This window comes from Thalassophryne amazonica, chromosome 1, assembly GCF_902500255.1.
Source record: "Thalassophryne amazonica chromosome 1, fThaAma1.1, whole genome shotgun sequence".
In the NCBI taxonomy this organism is placed as follows: Eukaryota; Metazoa; Chordata; class Actinopteri; order Batrachoidiformes; family Batrachoididae; genus Thalassophryne; species Thalassophryne amazonica.
The window spans coordinates 153,783,213-153,807,181 of NC_047103.1; the positions used below are offsets into that span (position 1 = coordinate 153,783,213).

Sequence of the window (23,969 nt, forward strand, 5' to 3'; positions counted from 1 at the left end):
GCAAGTCACTCTCATGTCATCGAAGTCACCAGCAAGTCACTCTCATGTCATGAATCTGCAAGTCTCAAGTCAAGTCCCAAGTCAAGTCTCATGTCATAATGACCACCAATTTTTTGCAAGCTGACTTGAGAGTAACTTGACAGTGACTTTGTCCCACCTCTGGTAACTAGAATATTGGCATGGTGCTTCCAAATTTTGTAAGATAAGATCAACATTATTTTTCCCAAAGGAAATTATTTTGCCAGAGTACTGAAACAGTAAACGGTGAACAGTGTTTTTTTTTTTTTTTTACAATAAGTACAACAAATTTATATGAAATCAATGGAAGACATTTGCACAAGATGTTCAGTAATATTGCACATAACTCTGAGCAACTTAATATATCTGAATAACTGTTCAATATGTATTCATCCTGCAGAAGGGAGAGGAAGTATACTGTCTGATTGCCACATGTAGGAAAGACGTTCTGTGGTGTACCTCGGTGGTCTCACTTTATGGCTGGAGGTGCTCTGACAGGGCGTCACTGTGGCATGCAGGGGGTGGGAGGTGTTGTCCAGGGTGCTGAGCAGTTTCCTCACCATCCTCCTCTCTGACACCTCCACCACAGAGTGTAGCTCTGTCCTGGGGGGTGCTGGGATGTTGCTGGGGTGTTTCTATTTCATGAAGAACAGGTTTTTTTCCGAGGGGGGGGGGGGGGGGGGGTATTTGGTAGAGTAGGGTCACTTCAGTAGCGCCAAGTAACCTCAAGGTGCTGCGCGTGAGTAAGGTCTAGATGTTACCACCCCATGAGCAAGCCAAGCACATGGATAAAGTGGTAAAAAAAATTCCCTCACCTGTTATTATTACTATAATAATAATTATTATTATTGTACAAAAGAAATGTCTAAGTGGATCTTTAGTGCAAAGGGGTTGGGTGGGGGGTGATCTGTCCTCTTTGCCCTCTGAATTTTCAAAACATGGGAATGTGAAAACAGGGCATCTTATTCTGGTGTTTTGATAATGCTCTGTACAGACCTCTTCCCAACACCTACAGTATATTGGTCAAAGGTTAATCACATCACCTCTTCCATACCAAAATGTGACATCGTAAATACAAGATGCTGCCGTTCTTAGTTTTGAAGTTATTCTGTCTGAAAGAATTCACTCACTCACTTAATAAAGTGGGAGGTCCTTGGTGAAACCAGATGAGGCTCGAATTCAAAGCCATCCAAGTTAGATGCATTTGGGATGTGTGGTTCAAATTTGGTGAAATTCAGATACACTTTGTTCAAGTTATCATGCACACGTGCATGCATGGATGCAGTGCAATTCCATATCCCACTTCTAGCCTCATTTCTGGTGCGGAATAAAATAAATAAAATTGCACATTGTCTAATATATTCTCTTTATTCATGGATAGAAATTTGTGAATGTTGTAAGATGTAAGTTTATGGTGCCTCCAAAGGAATACTTTGTCAGAAATTTATGTATTGCCATGGAAACCAGAACAAAACCACATCAAAAGAGCACACTCACATTGCAAAGTATCAGAAATTTAGCAGCAGTGTTACAGCGCTCAAGTTCACAAACAGTATACTATCTGAATAAATTCCCATGATAATAGTCATTTTCAGATATCGCTGGGCTGTGCTGTCCACAAACGGATAGGCCAAGTGCACCTGCAAAGTCTGATCAAAATGAAATGAGGTGTTCTTAAGAGGATCAAAGCAGAGCTGGCAACACATTGTCATGTAAGAAAAATATCTGTTGCGTTTTTGCACGTATGGCGGCATGGTGAATTAGTGGTTAGCACTGTTGCCTCACAGCAAGAAGGTCATACATACATACATACATACCTATCCTCTTCAGCTTGGAAGGAGTCCACAAGGATTCCTATTGGAAAGCCGCTCTTCTTAGACCTTGTCCACCGTCATATGTGGGTTGACTGGACAGTCGAGCGCCCTGTAGTTGTAGACCATAGGGTGATCCTTGAAATAATCATCCAGTCTGCTTTTAAATGAATTTGTCAGGGGGCATCTATCACTTCTTGAGAAAGACTATTCCACCAGGCACCGAAGACTATTCCACCAGGCACCTACTCGTTGAGTGAAGAAGTACCGTCTCTTATCTGTTCGGCTGTACATCCTCCTCAGCTTCTTATCATGGCCTCTAGTTCTTCTGTCTTCCTCCAATGGTGGTAAACATGAGTCCACATCATATTCGCCTGTGAGGTACTTGTATGTGTTAATCAGGTCTCCCCTCAGTCTCCTGTATACAAGGGGAGGAAGCTTGAGCTTTCTTAACCTCTGCTCGTAAGAGACATCCCTGAGTCCCGGCACCCTCTTAGTTGCTCTTCTCTGCACCGTCTCTATTTCCTCGGCTAGCTTCCATGTATGCGGTGACCAGACAGATGCTGCATACTCCGAGTGAGATCTTATCATTGTCTTATACAGTATCTTGAACATGGTTTTGTCCATATAGTTGAATGACCTCCACAATAGTCCTATCATTTGGTTTGCCTTTTTGACTGTCATGCTGATATGGTAATCGAACTTAGGGGAAGCATCTACATATACACCTAGGTCCTTCTCACACTCTGATATGGATAACTCCACCTTTATGTTCCCATCCATCATATAATACCTGTAATGTGGATGACTAGCACCCACTTGTAAGATGGTACATTTCTTGGGATGGAAGCGCAACTGCCACCGGTTTGCCCAGTCTTGTAGTTTCTCCAGATCTTCTTGGATTTTGTCACAGTCATTCGTATTCTCAACTCTGATATATTTTTGCGTCATCTGCAAACAGCTTAATTGGGCACACAGTTTCACTTGGCATATCATTAATAAAGATTGTAAACAGCACCAGACCCAAGACACTCCCTTGTGGAATGCCACTGGTTACCTCTGCCCAGTCTGACTCTGCTCCATTTATTATAACCTGCTGTTGGTGATTTGACAAGAATGCTTCAATCCAAGAGTATATTAACTCCGTAATCTTATATCTGAGTATCTCTTTCAAGCATTGTTGGGGAACAGAGTCAAAAGCTTTTGGAAATCCAAGTATGCAATATCAACTTCTGTCCCTTCATCCAGTGATTGCAACCAGAATTCAGTCTTCTCCAGAAGCTGTGTCACAGTTGATCGGCCTGCCATAAACCCATGTTGGTGTGGGCTGAACAAGTCATTTTCCGTCATGTGTTTCACTACTTGATCACATACATAGCCCTCCATTACTTTGCATAGAACTGATGTCAGGCTGACTGGTCTATAATTTCCAGCTTCTGTTTTTGCACCTATCTTATAAATTGGGGAGACATGGGCCACCAACCAGTCTCTTGGGAGCACCCCCTCATTTAGTGAAGACTGGAATAACAAGCTTAGTGGGTGTGATAAAGAAGGTGCCAGTTCCTTCAGAAGCCTCGGGTGTAAACCATCAGGTCCAGGTGACTTGCTAGATTTTAATTTGTTCAGTTTCTTCTGTACTACTTCTTCAGTGATCTGGAAGGTGTCCAGCTCCATTATTCCCTCGTGGTCATTGATGCTAGGGACGTTGGTAAGGTCCTCCTTCGTGAAGATACTTGTAAAGAATTTGTTCAGACACTTGTAAAGAATTTGTTCAGAATTTGTCATGGGTTCGATTCCCACCTGTGGCCTTTCTGTGTGGAGTTTGCATGTTCTCCCCATGTTTGTGTGGGTTCCCTCCGGGTGCTCCGGCTTCCTCCCACATCCAAAGACATGCAGGTTCGGTGGACTGGAGACTTGAAATTGTCTGTAGGTGTGTGTGCGGGTGTGAATGTGTTTGTTTGTCTATATGTGGCCCTGCGACAGCCTGGCGTCCTGTCCAGGGTGGATCTTACCTCACACCCTATCACCCCCCGCGACCCTTAATTGGAGTAAGCGGTTGAAGGTGTGTGTGTGTGTGTGGATGGGTATTGCACACATTTATTTACCTCTCTCTCACTCTGTCTCTTTATTGCTACTTTCTGTTTGCTATTTCTCCCCCTCAATTAAATCACACCTGATGGCACGCACACACAGACACACACATGCACACATGTGCCCCCCCCCCCCCCCTTTGTATCAGCGTGGTGTCAGTCTGCATCTTTCCTGCCACTCAGTGAATTGGAGGGGGAGCGGCTCAGCACTCAGGCAGAACTAAACGAGGAAGTGCTAAAACTGGAGGCAGGAAGAAGGGATGAGGGTGAGCGGGTGAGGATGGGGGAGGGAGTGTGTGAAAGAAAGCGCAGGGGGGGTGGAGATGGAGGTAGTGGTGGAAGGGGGCCACACTCACTGCCACCGGATACCTCCGCAGTGGTCCGTCCCTGAATCACAGTGGCCTAATCCTAGCTGGCAACCTTGTGCACAGACACATTCACACACAAAACACACTTGTGTACTCACACGCTAATATCCACCACGCTATGCTTTGTCTCGCTCCCTCTCTCTCTCAGAAATGGACACAATAGTGCAGATGGGTTTGGCTTTAGAAGAGGCACAGCCACAGATTAAAGTCTTTACATTTGTGGGCGTCGGATTGACATCACCTCCAGGATAGAAGCAAAGAACGAACCCTGCAACTGACAGGGTATTGGATCTCCCAGGCTCGGCCATCAAGGAGGAAAAAACTAATCTGTGCACGCACATTATGGGTGTGTGCTCTCAGTTTAAATAAGCAATCTTCAAAATTATTTGACAGGCACAACAGCAACCTCATATCCTGTCATTTTCAGCCCCGTGGTGTTGTTTTTGTTTCAATCCTGATTCCTTTCATCCTAATTACAGGATTAAAGCAAGCATGACAGAAAACCAGCACATAGCTGCCTTCATAGAACTAAATCAATCAATAGCCAGGATCTAGGTTTAGCAATCAAGATAAATGGTCAGGATCAACAAAAAGTCATTTAGATCAAAGATACATATCAAAGTTGAGTCATCGGGATTAAAGGTCAGAATCTCCTTCTTGAGAACAGTTATTCGATCCTAATTATAGGATCAAAGTAAGAAAGATGCACAAATAGCAATTAATACCCAATATCCATTAGGTAATCAAAGCAATTAGCTGCCAGGATCTATATTCAGCAGTCAGGATCAAAGATAAGTGATCAGGAAAAAATATCAGGATCACCAGGATCACATATCAGTAATCAGGATCAAAACATGGTCATCTGGAACAACCAGGATCAAAGTTCTGCACTCATAACCAAAGTTTAGCAAATAAGATCAATGTCTATCAGAATCAAAGCTCTACAGTCAGGATTAAATGTCAGCAATCGCAATCAAAGTTTTACAATCAGGATAAAAGCTCAGTGATCAAGTTCAAAAGTCAGAAATCAGCATCAAGCCTTAATGATCAGGATCAAAGGACTTAACTAAGGGCCAGACGTCAGCATGAAGGATAGGCAACCAAAATCTAATTTCTGTTATCAGGAATAAAGATCAGCAATCGGTATTAGATGGGTGATCAGGATCAAACGTGTTTAAGATCCCATGATTGCCTGTTAATTGGTGTACTTTTAACTACATACAGATAAACAATTTGTTATATTACAGCTTTATTCCAATATGGATAACATTCTTTTGTTCTTCAAAACTCGACACACAATACCCTATAATGGCAATGTGGTCAAAGTTTGTTTGTTTTTTAGATTTTTGCAAATTTATTAAAAAAAAAACCTAAGAAATCACATGTACATAAGTATTCACAGTCTTTGCCATGAAGCTTAAAATTGAGCTCAGGTGCATCCTGTTTTTACAGTTTAACTGGAGTCCATCTGGGGTAAATTCAGCTGATTGGACATGATTTTGAAAGACACACACCTGTCTACATATAAGGTCTCACAGTTGACAGTGCATTTCAGAGCACAAACCAAGCATGAAGTCAAAGGAATTGTCTGTAGACCTCTGAGACAGAATTGTCTGAAGGCGCAAATCTGGGGAAGGGTACAGAAACATTTCTGCTACTTTGAAGGTCCCAATGAGCACAGTGGCCTCCATTATCCATAAGAAGTTCGGATCCACCAGGACTCTTCCTAGAGCTGGACGCCCATCTAACTGAGTGCTTGGGGAGAAGGACCTTAGTCAGGGAGGTGACCAAGAACCCGATGGTCACTCTGTTAGAGCTCCAGAATTCCTCTGTGGAGAGAGGAGAACCTTCCAAAAGGACAACCATCTCTGCAGCAATCCATCAGTCAGGCCTGTATGGTAGAGTGGTCAGACGGAAGCCACTCCTTAATAAAAGGCACATGACAGCCCGTCTGGAGTTTGCCAAAAGGCACCTGAAGGACTTTCAGACAATGAGAAACAAAATTCTCTGGTCTGATGAGACTAAGATTGAACTCTTTGGCGTGAATGCCGGGCATCATGTTTGTAGGAAACCAGGCACCATCACTACAGTGAAGCGTGGTGGTGGCAACATCATGCTGTGGGGATGTTTTTCAGTGGCAGGAACTGGAAGACTAGTCTGGATTGATGGAACGATGAATGCAGTAATGTACAGAGACATCCTGGGTGAAAACCTGCTCCAGAGTGCTCTTGACCTCAGACTGTGGTGACGGTTCATCTTTCAGGAGGACAGTGACCCTAAGCACACCTTGGCACAACCTTATTCCATTTAGGAGATAAGGTTGTAACATAAAATGTGGGAAAAGTTAAGTGCTGTCAATACTTTCCAGATCTGTGTGTGTGTGTGTGTGTGTGTGTGTGTATATATATATATAGTACAGTAGCTTTAATCTGTGAACAGCAGAGAGCTGCTGTCACCTACATTCACAGTGAGGTAATGTGTAAGTGTAAACTTTCTTTTCTCTTTAAGCATTTATGAAATTTTGTTATTTGTGTTGGGATGAATTATCGTGCAGCTCAGTAAGTGTTTTTGTTTGTTTTCTATATTGCTGTCTGATGGCTCCCGAGTTTTTCTGTAGTCCTGCCTTTGCTCCCGGTACATGCACTGTTGTCACTGTTGTGATTTGGGCTTGATATGCCTCTGTCTGCTGCATGTGGCAATATGTATGCACACACACACACACACACACACACACACACACACACACACACACACACACACACACACACACACACACACACACACACACACACACACACACACACACACACACACTCTACAGTTCTGTCCACCTGGCTGCACTGTTCAAATTTCACTTTCTTCACATTTCCATGTTGATTTTCAGTCAGCGTGATTGTCTCTGTGACTGTGTGGAGGGCCTGGGCAGGTGTCGGCTCATACCTTGAAGGTTGGTCAGCGTGAATAAATACGGACGTCTGGATGAGCCAAGTACAATTTGATTTTGTGTTCACGTGAGTCTTTCTGTGCATCAGCATTTGCCTTGTGTCCTTTCACTCAAACAATAGCGCTTACCTTTTTTTTTTTTTTTTTTTTTTTTTGCTACCATCTGCTCATGGCCAGCCATTTAGTGAAAAGGGAGGGGAAAGATTTTTGATATGAATTAATTACAAATGCTTTTGAAATGTCAAGTATAGATAAAGCTTAATACCCTGTCTCCTCCCTTCTGCAACAGAGAAGCTTTTAAATGGCTCTTTGCCAGCCCCTATGTGCCAAACGACACCAAGGTTACCGGCAAAAGCTGAAATATTCATAATATATGCAAAACCACCGCTGTCCATGGACAGTGTTCATTGGAATTCAAGAGCGAGCTTCAAACCTTTGACAACTGCTTAAGTAATTAGTTGCTGGAAGAGCGACCCCCCCCCCCTCACTCCACCCCACCCCTCGTCCCTCTCACCCCTGCCTCCCCAACACTCCCCATAGGTGCTGAAGCTGGCAAGTAAATATCAGAGAATTTTATCTATTCAGCTTGATCATATTAGTGAGCGCGTGGAAGAAAGGCTGCATTTTCATTTAATTAATATCTGCGTGATGTCAGTTTGTCATGAAATCATCCAATAGCTGGATTCAGTGACAAATTGATATTTTCAAGCCCGTGTTGTACAAAGTGTTTTGACAACATGCACCATGTTGATTTGTTCTGGATTCTAGTGGCAATATGTAATGTAGGGAAATGGTTGCACACAATTAACAATTACATCCACCCTTGCCGGGGCTCTGTTTTCTCTCCTGTGTGTGAACAACATAACTCAAACAGTTTCAATCCAATTTGGATTAAACTTGGTGGAATGATTGATGGTCAGCTATTGACAAAGTGATATGATTTAGAGAAAAATTGGTTAAGTGCCACACATCACAAACCAAGTTCAAATTTTGGACCAAATATTTTTATATGTGAAATATTTAGAATCACTAATTGACGAATTGGATAAAGATTGTGCTGTGGCTCCTATCAAACACTAATTTGAATTCATATATCAATTTTTAAATTGGTGACATGATCTGTGACCTTGGGTAAACTTGACAACTCAAACTCAAGGTCAAATCTAACTCAAACAGTTCAGTAGCTGGATCCTGTGTTAGTCAGTCAGTCAGTGATGATAAGGGTGGCACTGAGAGACAAGCAGCCCAGTGGGTGTGTGTCTGGCTGACAAAGCAGGAAATTAGTAGCGCTATTCCTGACCAGTGCATCAAAAGACATACAGGCCAGGGAATCGAAACAAACAATCCCATGAATCTTTTTAATAGCCTAAATGAGATGTTTTCTCCCACGGATGGGAGGAGACAGGAAATTAATACATGTCTATTACTGTGCGGGTAAAAGTTCTCAGCGTTTCGCAGGTGCCGTGGGACTGGAAAGGCACATTGCGGGAACGGGTGGGAGTATAACACACATGTTACAGGTGCAGGCGGTAACAGTCCAAAATTCAGCAACAGCGGGATGAAAAAATTAGGGATCTTCCATGGACCTCTGCCTTAAAAGAACAGCTCTCTGTCTGTCCGGCTCGTTCGGTGTGACACACGCACAAAAAGGAGCATTTCATGAATGAGTGCCTGTGACATATGTCACAAAGGTATCATACGGTGTGAATCCAGACAAGTAGTTTCAAAGTGCACAGACACAGAACTGTGGGACTTTTGAGGATGTCAAGGATCACATCACAGTAACAGGTAGATGTTAAAAGTAAATTTAAAAATATTTGACTGAAACTATAGAACTACTATAAATCAGCAGGTTATTGCAAAGGAACATTTGCTGTGATTCCCACTGTGTTTGTGCTGTGAGTTTGGTGTCTTATTCCAAATCCTGGCCGATCTGACTCACAGATTTGGGCCGATGTATTATTAATGGATAACAACACAGAACAACATGTTTTATGTTGAAACAATAGCCGGATCGGGTGTTGGACACAGCCCTGCAGTGTGTCTCGGCTGTATCTTCACTCTGGGTTTGTCACGCGCTGGGAGCCACTGCACAATGAGAATCATGCCCAAATTGGAGCAGAGCCAAAGCCCATTCAGAGCAAGTCCCTGTGTCGAACACATCACCCCGACTTATTAATCCAAAAAGAGAATGTTTTTGGATTAATAAGCACAATTTGCTTCTAATTAAAGTGAAATAATTATACTTCAAAGGACGGCAGCAGAGGCAGGACAACTCTTCAAAGATGAGAGCACCTTGTGTCATGTGCAGAACGCAGCAACAATGCAGGATGGGAAAATTAATTAAATGTATGGCAGAGATATTGTTGGGAAAGTGTAGTGACACGGACCCACAACAGGGGGCGTAAATGAACGGACAATGGAAGGAGTCAAATTATAACACTTTACTGGTGTGAATGTCACAACCAAACACAGCAGAATCAGAATGTGCAACAGTCAATTAATAAAAGGTGTCGTGTGGGCAGGCTCGACGATAGGAGACGCCCGTCTGGAAACAAACCGGAACCACACGATTTCCACCGCCACCTGAACCCGAGGAATACTGGAGCCGCCAAGTCCCGGAGTCCCCAGGTGGCCACCTTCCCGGCGTGTCGGATCTGGTACTGCTGGCAGAAAGCAAAAGACAGTCAAAGGGTGGGTGTGTGAACACCCAGTAACACTGGTGGGAATGCCACCTCCACCTCTCACTCAGCGCGTTGCAGCGGTCTCAGCTGAAAAGGAGCGCCGTCTTGCACAGCCTCCTCAAAACGACCGGTTCTCCTGCAAATACTCACAATAAACAGATTTACAAAGGCTGAGGATATTACCTCCAGATGAAGATGATATCTCGGCAGTTTGGTGGAGGTGTCTTCCTGCTTTTATACCAGATGTGTTGATTAGTGACAGCTGTCACGGATGATGGGTGACAGCTGTCACCACGGCTTGTTCCTGAGGCGGCAGCGCCCTCTCATGCCTGAAGCCCGCACTTCAGGCAGGGCGCCTTCTGGTGGTGGGCCAGCAGTACCTCCTCTTCTGGCAGCCCACACAACAGCACCCCCCCCCCCTCAACGGGCGCCTCCTGGCACCCGACCAGGCTTGTCCGGGTGGCGACGATAGAAATCGGCCAGGAGGGCCGGGTCCAGGATGAAGCTCCTCTTCACCCAGGAGCGTTCTTCGGGTCCATACCCCTCCCAGTCCACCAAATACTGGAAACCCCGGCCCATTCGACGGACGTCCAAAAGCCGGCGAACTGTCCAAGCCGGCTCCCCGTCGATAATATGGGCAGGAGGCGGCGCCGGACCGGGTGCACAGAGGGGTGAGGTGTGACGCGGTTTTACCCTGGAGACATGAAAGACCGGATGGATCCGCAGTGAGGCCGGGAGTTGGAGCCTCACTGCGGTAGGACTGAGGACCTTGGTGGAAAGTCACACCTCCTGCCCGGGCTGGTAAGTAGGGGCTGGGGACCGTTGACGGTCTGCATGGGCTTTAGCCCTCGTCCCTCAACAAGGCCGAACGGGCGGTGCGCCACACCCGACGGCATCTCCGCAGGTGGGCCTGGACCGAGGGCACACCGACCTCTCCCTCCACCACAGGAAACAAAGGGGGCTGGTACCCCAGACACACCTCGAATGGGGAGAGGCCGGTGGCAGAGGACACCTGGCTGTTATGAGCGTACTCGATCCAGGCCAGATGTTCACTCCAAGCCGTCGGGTGTGCGGAGGTCGTGCACCTGAGGGCCTGCTCCAACTCCTGGTTGGCCCGTTCGACCTGTCCGTTAGTCTGCGGGTGATACCCAGACGAGAGGCTTACAGTGGCCCCCAGTTCCCGGCAGAAACTTCTCCACACCTGCGAGGAGAACTGGGGACCGCGATCCGAAACGATGTCTGTTGGTATCCCATGCAGCCGGACAATATGGTGGACGAGGAGATCCGCCGTCTCCTGGGCCGACGGGAGCTTCGGGAGGGCCACGAAGTGGGCCGCCTTGGAGAAACGGTCCACTATCGTGAGGCTGGTGGTGTGCCCCCGGGACGGCGGGAGGCCCGTGACAAAATCCAGACCGATGTGGGACCAGGGGCGGTGAGGCACAGGAAGTGGCTGTAGAAGTCCCTGTGCCTTCTGGTGGTCAGCCTTGCCCCTGGCGCAGGTGGTGCAGGCCTGGATGTAAGCCCGGACATCAGTCTCCAGGGACGCCCACCAGAAGCGCTGCCGGACCACTGCCACGGTCCTACGCACCCCTGGGTGGCAGGAGAGTTTGGACCCGTGACAGAAGTCCAGGACGGCAGTCCTGGCCTCTGGTGGGAAGTATAATCTGTTCGTCGGTCCTGTTCCGGGATCCGGGATTCGGGCTCCGTGCCAGGGCCTCCCGGACGGTCTTCTCCACGTCCCAGGTCAGAGCAGCCACGATAGTGGACTCCGGGAGAATGGGTTCCGGTGGATCCGACAGCTCGGTCTTGACTTCCTGTTCATACACCCGGGACAGGGCATCCGATCTTTGGTTTTTGGTCCCGGGGCGGTAGGTGATCTGGAAGTCAAAACGGCCGAAAAACAGTGACCAGCGGGCTTGCCTGGGGTTCAGTCACTTGGCGGTCCTGATATACTCCAGGTTCCGGTGGTCAGTGAAAACCGTGAAAGGCACTGACGCTCCCTCCAGCAGGTGTCTCCACTCCTCAAGGGCCTCTTTCACCGCAAGGAGCTCTCGATTGCCCACGTCATAGTTCCGCTCTGCTGGGGTCAACCTGCAGGAAAAATAGGCACACGGGTGAAGAACCTTATCGGTTTCTCCGCTCTGGGATAGCACGGCTCCTATCCCCGAGTCAGAGGCGTCCACTTCAACCACGAACTGGCGACCAGGATCGGGCTGCACCAAGACCGGTGCAGTCGAGAACCGGCGTTTCAACTCCCTAAACGCGGCTTCGCACCGATCCGACCAGGTGAAGGGAACTTTTGGTGAGGTCAGGGCCGTCAGGGGGCTAACAACCTGACTATACCCCTTAATGAACCTCCTGTAGAAATTTGCGAAGCCGAGGAACTGTTGCAGCTTCCTACGGCTTGTCGGTTGGGGCCAGTCTCTCACCGCTGCGACCTTGGCCGGATCCGGGGCAACGGAGTTGGAGGAGATGATAAACCCCAGGAAGGACAAAGAAGTGCGGTGAAACTCACACTTCTCGCCCTTCACAAACAACCGGTTCTCCAACAACCGCTGCAGGACCTGACGTACATGCTGCACATGGGTCTCAGGGTCCAGAGAAAAGATGAGTATATCATCCAGATATACGAAGACGAATCGGTGCAGGAAGTCCCGCAAGACGTCATTAACCAAAGCTTGGAACGTCGCGGGGGCATTAGTGAGGCCGAACGGCATGACCAGGTACTCAAAATGACCTAATGGGGTGTTAAATGCCGTCTTCCATTCATCTCCCTTCCGGATCCGAACTAGGTGGTATGCGTTCCTAAGATCCAACTTTGTGAAGATTTTGGCTTCATGCAGAGGGGTGAACACTGAATCCAACAAAGGCAACGGGTATCGGTTGCGAACCGTGATCTCGTTCAGCCCCCGATAATCAATGCATGGACGAAGACCGCCATCTTTTTTTCCCACGAAAAAGAAACCCGCTCCCATCGGAGAGGTGGAGTTACGGATCAGCCCGGCAGCTAAGGAGTCCCGGATGTAGGTCTCCATCGATTCGCGCTCAGGTCGGGAGAGGTTGTACAGCCTGCTGGACGGGAACTCCACGCCTGGCAACAAATCGATGGCACAATCATATGGACGGTGCGGGGGAAGAGTGAGTGCCCGATCCTTGCTAAAAACGTCAGCAAGATCGTGGTACTCAACCGGCACCGCCGACAGATTGGGGGGTACTTGGACCTGCTCCTTCGCCTGGGAACCGGGAGGAACCGAGGATCCCAAACACCTCCGATGGCAAGTTTCGCTCCACTGTACCACCACCCCGGATGGCCAATCAATCCGGGGATTGTGTTTCAACATCCAGGGGAACCCCAGAATCACACGGGAGGTAGAAGGAGTCACAAAAAACTCAATCTCCTCCCTATGATTCCCTGACACTACCAGCGTTACTGGTGGTGTCTTGTGTGTGAGTAAAGGGAGTAGGGTGCCATCTAGTGCTCGCACCTGCAATGGTGTAGGTAGCGCCACCAGAGGGAGCCCTACCTCCCTGGCCCATCTGCTGTCCAACAGATTCCCTTCTGACCCTGTGTCTACCAGTGCTGGGGCCTGAAGGGTTAAATCCCCACTAAGGATTGTAACTGGGAGTCGTGCGGCAATATGTGTGTGTCCCACGTGAAGTTTTTGGCCCACCCTAAGCCAAGTCTCTAGGGGCGGGCGTTGGTGTTTAACCGTTCGGGGCAATCGCTCAATTGATGCTCCATTGAGCCACAAACAAAACACGCCCCGCGTGGAAACCTCCATAAGTGGCTGCGCTCCGGCGTCCCTGTCTCATCGACAGCAGCACAGTTGAAGCGGTCTCTCCCCTGTTAGGGTGATCAAACACAGTTCTGAACTCCCTCACAAACCCAGTGTACGTGTGAAGGAGCCGTGAATTTTGCTCCCAATCGCGTGCCTCTCCCCGAAGCAGAGTGATCACATAAGCTATTTTGCTTGCGTCTGACGCGTACATGATGGGACGTTGTGCAAAGACGAGTGAACACTGCATAAGAAAGTCCGCGCACGTCTCCACACAATCTCCGTACGGCTCAGGAGGGCTTATGTATGCTTCAAGGGATGGTGGGAGGGGTTGTTGGACCACCACTGGAACATTAATGTCTAGCACAGGATCGACAGGAGGAGGAGCTGCAGCAGCACCCTGAGCGCTTGCCGCCACTTGCGCGGAGAGAGCCTCCACCCTGCGGTTCAGGAGGATGTTTTGCTCAGCTATTTGATCCATTCGAGCCGTAAAGGCGGTGAGAATATGCTGTAGCTCACCAATCACGCCTCCTGCAGATGCCTGCGCTCCCTGCTCTCCCATTGGTTGTTCAACAACTGGTGACGCCCCTCGGAGTCCATGACGCTGGCCGAGATATCCTGTTGGGAAAGTGTAGTGACACGGACCCACAACAGGGGGCGTAAATGAACGGACAATGGAAGGAGTCAAATTATAACACTTTACTGGTGTGAATGTCACAACCAAACACAGCAGAATCAGAATGTGCAACAGTCAATTAATAAAAGGTGTCGTGTGGGCAGGCTCGACGATAGGAGACGCCCGTCTGGAAACGAACCGGAACTACACGATTTCCACCGCCACCTGAACCCGAGGAATACTGGAGCCGCCAAGTCCCGGAGTCCCCAGGTGGCCACCTTCCCGGCGTGTCGGATCTGGTACTGCTGGCAGAAAGCAAAAGACAGTCAAAGGGTGGGTGTGTGAACACCCAGTAACACTGGTGGGAATGCCACCTCCACCTCTCACTCAGCGCGTTGCAGCGGTCTCAGCTGAAAAGGAGTGCCGTCTTGCACAGCCTCCTCAAAAACGACCGGTTCTCCTGCAAACACTCACAATAAACAGATTTACAAAGGCTGAGGATATTACCTCCAGATGAAGATGATATCTCGGCAGTTTGGTGGAGGTGTCTTCCTGCTTTTATACCAGATGTGTTGATTAGTGACAGCTGTCACGGATGATGGGTGACAGCTGTCACCACGGCTTGTTCCTGAGGCGGCAGCGCCCTCTCGTGCCTGAAGCCCGCACTTCAGGCAGGGCGCCTTCTGGTGGTGGGCCAGCAGTACCTCCTCTTCTGGCAGCCCACACAACAGATATTACAGTTTTTATTTTTTTATTTTTGTTCTGATTGAGATTGTAAAATGCATGAAATTCCACGTGCATGACAACACATAAAATAGATAAAGCATCACGTTGGAATTATTCTTCAATAAAAGCTGCTTTAGTGTGGGGTACTTTTGTGCTTATTTTGGCTCACTGCTGGGGCTATGCACTTCAATATGAAACAATAAATTTCCCTTTTGAAATGCCCTTAAAATGACTTGTTACTGAGATTTTGCAACATTCTGATTTTTTGGCTCAACTTGCACAAAGCATAAACTGCCACGTACACCATTTGCACATAGGCCCATACAGCGATGTCATAAAATATGTGAACCATTGAGCTTTTGCATCATATTATTATTTTTTATGACATCAAATGATAGCAAACCTTTGCTACAGAAACATTTAAAAAATTGCACAGTTCAGTCCTTCAGTTAAAACAAATCTACATCATGTCAAAATCATAGATTGCATGTTAAGCTTTTAAAGCTACAATATGTAGGATTTGTTGCCATCTAGTGGTGAGATTGTTGGCTGCATTCTGCCATTGCCTATCACAAATTTGTGCCACTTTACATTTTTTGCTTCTGAAAATGGGCTTAATCAGAGAAGTAAAATGATACTTTGTTTGTTTCATCATTACGTTCTAAATTAAGAAAACGCACAACCCCACATAAAGGATTGTGTCTGAATGCCACTGAAACAGATGATTCTTCCTTCTTTCTGTATGTCCCTCTCACCATATATGTTGTTTTGAAGTTCCATGTAGCTTGCAATGTGCTTGTTTGGCCATTTCTTTCAATCCCCAAATTTCTTTTACCCGTAAAAATAGATAAATAAACACAATGTTGTGTTAGATGCTAGGCAATGTGTATTTAGAAAAAGGCAAAATTTAGGCTTCTTCAGTTTGAACTCATGGTGAAGTATGACCTGACTAAGTGGGTGTAATATGAGCATGTAAGCCCGACTTTAAGCCTTGATTCAACAGCCATTGCCGGCGCGAACAACTGGACCGCCCCTTTTTATGAGCACGTGTGTCCTTGTCCTTGGTGAGGCGAAGGTTGATGTGTTCCCTCCTCTCTCTATCTCTCCCGCTGTGGCACTCCTACCGGCCATTCATTTGGACCTGCGACGGCTCTAATAACGTCTCCATCACATTAAAGCGAAGCAGGCTGAGGACATGTTAATATTCTCCTGCACTCGCTGCTGGGAAAATTGGTCATGTATTACAACAAGTGCCTTTATAAGAGCCTGGGCGGCCTAGTCTGTGGAAATATTCAGCGCTGCCTGCATGTGAAGCTCTTAACACGCCGGATTTTCAAGTTGTGACAGTTCAAGGGAAGCAGAGCTGTTAACATATTCACAATGGTGCTGTTGCAAGGCCGTTCCTCCAATTCCTCTTTGCATCTCCACTGCTCGGCTGACAAGGTTGCCTGTGATATATTTTTTATTTTTAAGATGGAAATTAGAGAGGAATGTTTCAAAGAACTGAAAAGCATGCCGACTAAAAGGCCAATGTTGAATTTAAAACACCATAGATAGATAGACAGATAGATAGGTAGCGAGTGATTAAAATAAAGCAGAACCCATAAAAATTGTAACAATAAAAATTGTAATTGGACCTACAAAGGTCCAGCAAATTTGTTCCATTCGTCTTCCTCAACAAGTCTTGGTCAACCAACGAAAAGACATTTTCTCCTGAGGCCTATTTTGCCAACAAATCATACCATTTGGAGCAAATTTGGAAAGAACATGTTTTTTATGCAAAGCAACCAAGATAACCGAAACTTTGGGGAAAGATCATACACAGACTGAAGTTTAAGTCCCTTTGTAGGATTTATTACAACCCCAGTTCCAGTGAAGTTGGGACGTTGTGCAAATTGTAAATAAAAACAGAATACAATGATTTGCAAATCCTTTTAAACCTATATTCAGCTGAATACACCACAACAACAAGATATTTAATGTTCAAACTAATAAACTTTATTGTTTTTGTGCAAATATTTGCTCATTTTGAAATGGATGCCTGCAACATGTTTCAAAAAAGCTGGGACAGTGGTATGTTTACCACTGTGTTACATCACCTTTCCTTCTAACAACACTCTAAGCGTTTGGGAACTGAGGACACTAATTGTTGAAGCTTTGTAGGTGGAATTCTTTCCCATTCTTGCTCCGTTGTCGTATTTTGTGCTTCATGATGCACCACACTTTTTCAGTGGGCGACAGGTCTGGACTGCAGGCAGGCCAGTCTGGTAGACAGGTAGACAGCATAGGTGGATAGATGCAGTATGTTGGTAGATGAGGCTTGAACATGGAGATAATGTGTTTGGTTGCATATGTAAGGAAATTATTGCTGTAATAATTGGAAATGTGGCAGCAGCTGAAAAACAAGTTCTTCAGCCGTCTCATTGTGGTTTAGGGTATCGAACTGGTGGGACTGAGGCCATAATTCTGCCTAATTCTTCCCGTTGGCTTCTTTTGTTTTTTTCATTTGGATTGATCTGCATGTTGATTTGGTACAAGTTTTACACTGAAGGTCCTTCCTGATACAACTCCATCATGGGCAGAGGCAGTCTGGAACTGGGAACTTTCCGTTCTGGAAAAAAGCGCACTAACCGCTTGACCTTCTCCCTGTGCACTGCTGCCACTTTCTGGAACATTTTGAATGCAACAAAATAATTTTTCTGAAGCGAATGTTTTACTTTCAGAAAGTGAATAGTTTTTCAAATGTTTTGAGGCTTCTGAAGGAGCAAACCAGTTTTTGAAGCAATTCTCTCCTTTAATGTTTGGGGCTTTTCCAAAAGCAAATTATTTTCTGAAGCAGCGTTTTTTTTTTTTTTTCATGTTTCAACCATTAAATGAAAGACTGTATTCATGTTTATGCTTTTGAAGAAGAAAAAGATTCATTTAATGTTTCCAAACCATTGAAGCAGCAAAAATTTTATTTTTTGCACTTTGTGCTTTGTCAATTTTGAAAAACTGAATCATTTGTTCAGCTGTTTTGCTCAAATAATTTTTGAAGCAGTTGTCTCATTTTTTTCAGCATTTCATGACTGTAAATAGGTTTTTGAAGCATTTGTTGAATTGTTTCAGATTTTTTCAAATAACTGAAACATTTTATGAAACAGTTAATCCTTTTAGTGTTTGCAGCAGGTTGAAGCAGCAAATTGTTTTCTGAGCAATTCTTTCATTAGGTTCAGTTTCTAAAACAGTGCTATGTTTGGATATATTTATTTATTTTTTTCAAAAGAGGTTTAACTCCTCCTCCCTCCCCCCCCCCCCCCCCACCCCCCACTAAGCCTTGGATCCTCAGATAGCTGTCACCACCAGTCGCCATGGTGAGCCAGCGATTGATGGCGCTCATTGCCTGGTGAAGCTGTATACATCATGTTGCTACGTCCAGATGGACCTGGGCCATCCATTGCCTGTCAGGGACACAGCTGTTTGAGACGCAGTGTCTTCTCTTTGCTCTCTTCTTACACTGTTAACGAGAGCTTCGCCCGCCACATTGGATGACGCCGTCCACAGGGGCAGGGACGTTTTCCAGAGGGAAGAAGATGTGTCATGGATTCAGCTGTAGGCCAGTCTGCCAGAGTGACAAAGCTGATGGCAATTTGCTCTGGACTTTTGTCTGAAAAGGGGGGCAAGATAAAAACATGATGATTTTCAAAGTGATATTTTAAAGAGTTTTTGGAGCAGCACACTCAAAAAAAAAAAAAAAAACTGCAAAAAAGAAAAAAATGCATTGAATGAACTCAGTTCAATCATGAGCAGGATTTCCAACTAATAAATATATGTAGCCCCAACTCAAATAAAGTGCATCCATGCAAGATAATTTAATTTAATTTAGTTGGGACTACATATATTTATTAGATGGAAATCCTGCCCATAGTTGAATTGACTTCATCCAATGAGTCAGTTTTTTTGAGTGCAGAACTGAGTCATTCAAAGCCCAAAATTATTACACACGATGAAACCGTAAAACGGTTGACATTTGTCTCACAGAGATTTGGACAAATTGGTTGTGCAAGTTGCTGTAATGAAAATTAAGAATTTCATTTTTGTGGAAAAAAGTTGTCATGAGGGATGAAAGTTGCTACAAGTTGTCACATTTTCACACTTGGTCAGCGCCCCTTTCTGTCATGATGTGACAGCTTACTGTCAGGAGTTTTGGGTTGTTTTTGTGTTATGCATTAGAGTGTTCTCTGACCATGTTCTGTGTGCTGATTTTCTTGTCTGTCTTTTTCTGCTTGGGGTTTTCTGTCTCTATTTCTCTTGTCTGTCACTTGGTGCCTGGTGGTGGGCGTGTCCCTCTGTCTTTCCACTCCCATGTCCTGGATCTTTCTCACACCTGTTCCTGATTTTCTGCTCATCACCTTCCTGTATTTAAACCTCATTCCCCACCAGATTGTTGTGCTCCATTGTCTTCACTTCCAGCCTTGTTCCTTGTATCATTCTCCTGCTTGCCTTGTTATCATGACCACAATTTCAGTTCAATTTATTTCATTTATATAGCACCAAATCACAACAAAGCTGCCTCAAGGTGCTTCACATAAGTAAGATCTAACCTTACCAACCCCTAGAGTAAGCACACAGGTGACAGTGGTAAGGAAAAAACTCCCTCTGATGATTTGAGGAAGAAATCTCAAGCAGAACAGACTCAAAGGGGTGACCCTCTGCTTGGGCCATGCTACCAACACAGCTGACAATACAAATATACGTACAGGAACTTTTGGGAGTCCATGCTGGTGTTCAGGGCGGGAGACCTGCAAAAGAAGACACCCACTCCCACCTCTGGATGGAGCCACACTTCTAACAGAGAGAGCGAGAGAGAGAAAAAAACAATCAGGTGGCAGAAAGAAAGACCGCCTGGTTGTTTTTTGGACCACGCCTTTGCCTGATGAATTTGTTCCTGTTGCTTGTTCTGGAATGCTTTTTTTGTATACCCAACCCTGCTTGTTGCTCCAGTAAACCTTTTTGAACTAATCCACGCTGTGTCTGAGCCTAGGCATTTCGTGTTCCAAAGCCTGATAGTTAGGTGCCCCGTTGGGGAGATGCATTATTTGAAAGCTGGACAGAACACTCTGCTTCACTGCGTCATCAAGAAACATTTATCTATATTTTGGTCATGGTTAAGTTTAGGGTTACATAGTGTTAACATTTCCCTGTGTGTAACAGTAACACATTCAGTCAAAATGAAACCATTTGTGTCAAAATGTGATGACTTGAGTGTGAGACGGGGTTTGAAGACACAAAATGCTGCAATGGATATGCAAAAAACTGAGAGGCAGCAAATGAAAAGAAAAATTTGAAAGACTAAAAATGGCAAAATAGGACATGTTAGTAATCACTTTTACCAAAACTGAAGCAACTTTAACTACAAATTGAAATTGACTTTTGTCACCATTTTTGCTGTTTTTTACCTCGTAACTCCATAACATTCTGCCATAGATAGTTCAAACTATACATTTTTAGTATCTTTATGATTAGGATTACTAATTCATGCATTTAGTTCCTCTAGGCTGGACTATTGTAATTCATTATTATCAGGTTGTCCTAAAAGTTCCCTGAAAAGCCTTCAGTTAATTCAAAATGCTGCAGCTAGAGTACTGACGGGGACTAGAAGGAGAGAGCATATTTCACCCATATTGGCCTCTCTTCATTGGCTTCCTGTTAATTCTAGAATAGAATTTAAAAATTCTTCTTCTTACTTATAAGGTTTTGAATAATCAGGTCCCATCTTATCTTAGGGACCTCATAGTACCATATCACCCCAATAGAGCGCTTCGCTCTCAGACTGCAGGCATACTTGTAGTTCCTAGGATTTGTAAGAGTAGAATGGGAGGCAGAGCCTTCAGCTTTCAGGCTCCTCTCCTCTGGAACCAGCTCCCAATTTGGATCAGGGAGACAGACACCCTCTCTACTTTTAAGATTAGGCTTTTAAAACTTTCCTTTTTGCTAACCCTGATGACCCTGAACCATCCCTTAGTTATGCTGCTATAGACTTAGACTGCTGAGGGGTTCCCATTATGCACTGAGTGTTTCTTTCTCTTTTTGCTCTGTATGCACCACTCTGCATTTAATCATTAGTGATTGATCTCTGCTCTCTGCCACAGCATGTCTTTTTCCTGATTCTCTCCCCTCAGCCCCAACCAGTCCAGGAGGAGACTGCCCTCCCTGAGCCTGATTCTGCTGGAGGTTTCTTCCTGTTTAAAAGGGAGTTTTTCCTTCCCACTGTCGCCAAGTGCTTGCTCACAGGGGGTCGTTTTGACCGTTGGGGTTTTTTGTAATTATTGTATGGCTTTTGCCTTTACAATATAAAGCACCTTGGTGCAACTGTTTGTTGTGATGTGGCGCTATATAAATAAAATTGATTTGATTTTGATTTGATGATTAGACAAATAATATGGTATACTTTTCAAAATAGTTGGAACATTTTAAAATTTTGACCTCCTGTCTAAATGTTCACTGACCCGTACCTGACTATAGCTGCCACCTTGGGATGGTATCATACATTTTTGTATTGGCCATGGTGTACTGAGACTGGATTGTAGGTGTTTAGTCCCCTTTAAGTGGTACCAAAAACCTGCTTCACTTGTGGACTATGTAGTATGTGCTGCAGTAGCATTAATATCTACTGTATGCTGACATTTGTTAACTTTATTGCAGAAAAACCTACACCTTTTAAATCCAAATTAAATTCTGATTTTGTAAATTCTTATGAAATTGTCAATAAAATGACCATGTATCAAACAGATCAGCCAATACTGCTGGCTAAAAAAATATTGTTACGGTTCTGAATTTATTTATTTTTTTTTTTACATCTGCGCAGGACTTCTCTGTGGAACGCTCTCCCTGCGCATATAAGGCAGTCAGATTCTGTGGAGACTTTTAAATCAAGACTTAAGACCCATTTGTTTTCCCTGTTTTATGTGTTTTTTTTTTTTATTCTTTTTACTCTTTTATGGTTTTGCTCTTTTATTATGTTTTTAATGTTTTAATTAATTTTGTTCTGTTTTTCTGAGTTGTGTTGTGTGAAGCACCTTGAGGCAACCTTGTCGTGAGTTGGCGCTATGTAAATTAATTTGAATTTGCCAAGAAGACAGTGTTGCCAGCCTTGTTTGTTTACATGTTGTTTTGTCTGTCTGTTGATTTGACTGGGATATTTCAAAAGGAAATTAATAGATTTCAGTCATATTTGGTGGTGAGGTAGGCCTTGGACCAAGGAAGAGTTCATTGTGAGCCAGATATAGACCCATAATTCTGAAATAATATTTTTATTATCTCTGTCATTCAATTCCATGATAATTGTAATTTTCTGAAACAGCGCCACGTTTTCCACTTGAGATGAACAGTAGACTTTTGGGCTTTGACAGAGTCACTTTTAGTTGTACATATATGTTTTCATCTTAAATGTTTTCAACTGAATGTGGATAGTAACTGACTGTTCAGGATTTTTCCTTGAACGCACAGTGAAATCTCACACAGCGTTCGATGCATTTTGTTTGGGCGCCCTGCAGTTTGTGTTGCTGGCTACTGAAGCTCGCTCAGTGCTGCACAAAACTTACTCAGAAAGATTTTCCACATCTGCCGCTGTGTGATATGTGCACACACGTGCACTCCAGCCAGTCGCCCGGCCCAGTTCATCGCTTCCCCCTGTGGTGTGAGCTGGGACTAGGGAAGCATGAAGTTATGCACTGTCTGCCTATTTGGTTCTAATAGTCTGGCGCAGCGTGACTGACGCTCCCCCTCTCAGCCATGATGGAGTGTATTGATCCAGAGCTGCTGCCGCCGGCGTGCTCCCTGGACACCAGGCCAGAGAAGACCAACAATCAGATCCTTCACTGAGGGGAAAAAGCCCTCCTCATCTGCCTTAATCATCCGATCGATGATTAGCACGCCGGCGCACTCATCTCTTCCTTTCACTGACAAAGACATCTCAGTCTGTCCTGTTTTTTTTTTTTTTTTTTTTTTATGTCCCACATCTTCCTTCATCCTGCCTTGTTGTTTCTGAAGTGCTGCATTGGCTTTGTGTGTGTGCACGCGTGACTCAAGCCAAACAGTTGCCGCAATACTCCTCAGTACTTTTGCTGACCATCCATTTTTTGAGTGAAAGTGAGGGAGACAGGAAAGAACTTGATTAGACGGAGGAGAGAACAAATAGCAGAGAGTGACAGAGAGCAAGTGGCAGAGAGAAAGACAGAGACGGAGCCCGGGAGGACGTAATGGAATCTGAGGAAAGGAACTGTTGAATACCAGCTGGATTTTGGGGTTTGGAGGCTTCCAACTCTATTTTCTTGCCCCATAATCCCTCCCCTACTGTCGTCAGCAGCCCAATCGTGTGCCTCTCCCTCCTTCGTTGGTTGTTGATTGGGCAACAATTGTTCCCATCACGTGGCATTAGTCCAAGTCTACCCAGTCAAAGCTTTTAATCTGCTCATTATCCTGGTGCTAAGCAGCAGCACCACAGCTTGTTTGCTCAAGCAAGTTACTGTGGCTGGGGCATGGCGGAGTCGCCAGAATTCACTTCTGTAGCTCTTACTCAACCTAGAGATCTGCAGTATCAGGAAATACATCATAACAGTGATATTTTAAATGATTTAAACCAAGACAAGCAACGGATGTTCGAGTGCACATTCACACCCCAATGTCTATAGAGTCCAGACCAATGTTTGGGACATGGGTGTTTCATGTTCCCATCACTAATTTACAGTACTGACGAAAAGTTTTGGTGACATCCCCAGTGCACGTTTTATCCATTCTTTAGTTTTGGTTCATTACTTTCCTGTTCTATTTATCTTGCCATGTAGTGCACATCAACCGTATAAGCTAGCAATCACAGGGTCGCTAGCTTATATTGTTTAGCTGCAAGGAGTGTAGCACTATGATGTGCCTACTGTGCTGGACAGAGAGAAACTATGA

At 45.2% G+C, this 23,969-nt stretch overlaps 1 long non-coding RNA gene across 1 annotated transcript in view; it reads left to right on the top strand.

Annotated features, from left to right (window-relative positions):
* LOC117520713 overlaps positions 1 to 23,969 on the top strand; it is a 71,320-nt gene that overhangs the window by 35,350 nt on the left and 12,001 nt on the right. The window lies entirely within an intron of this gene.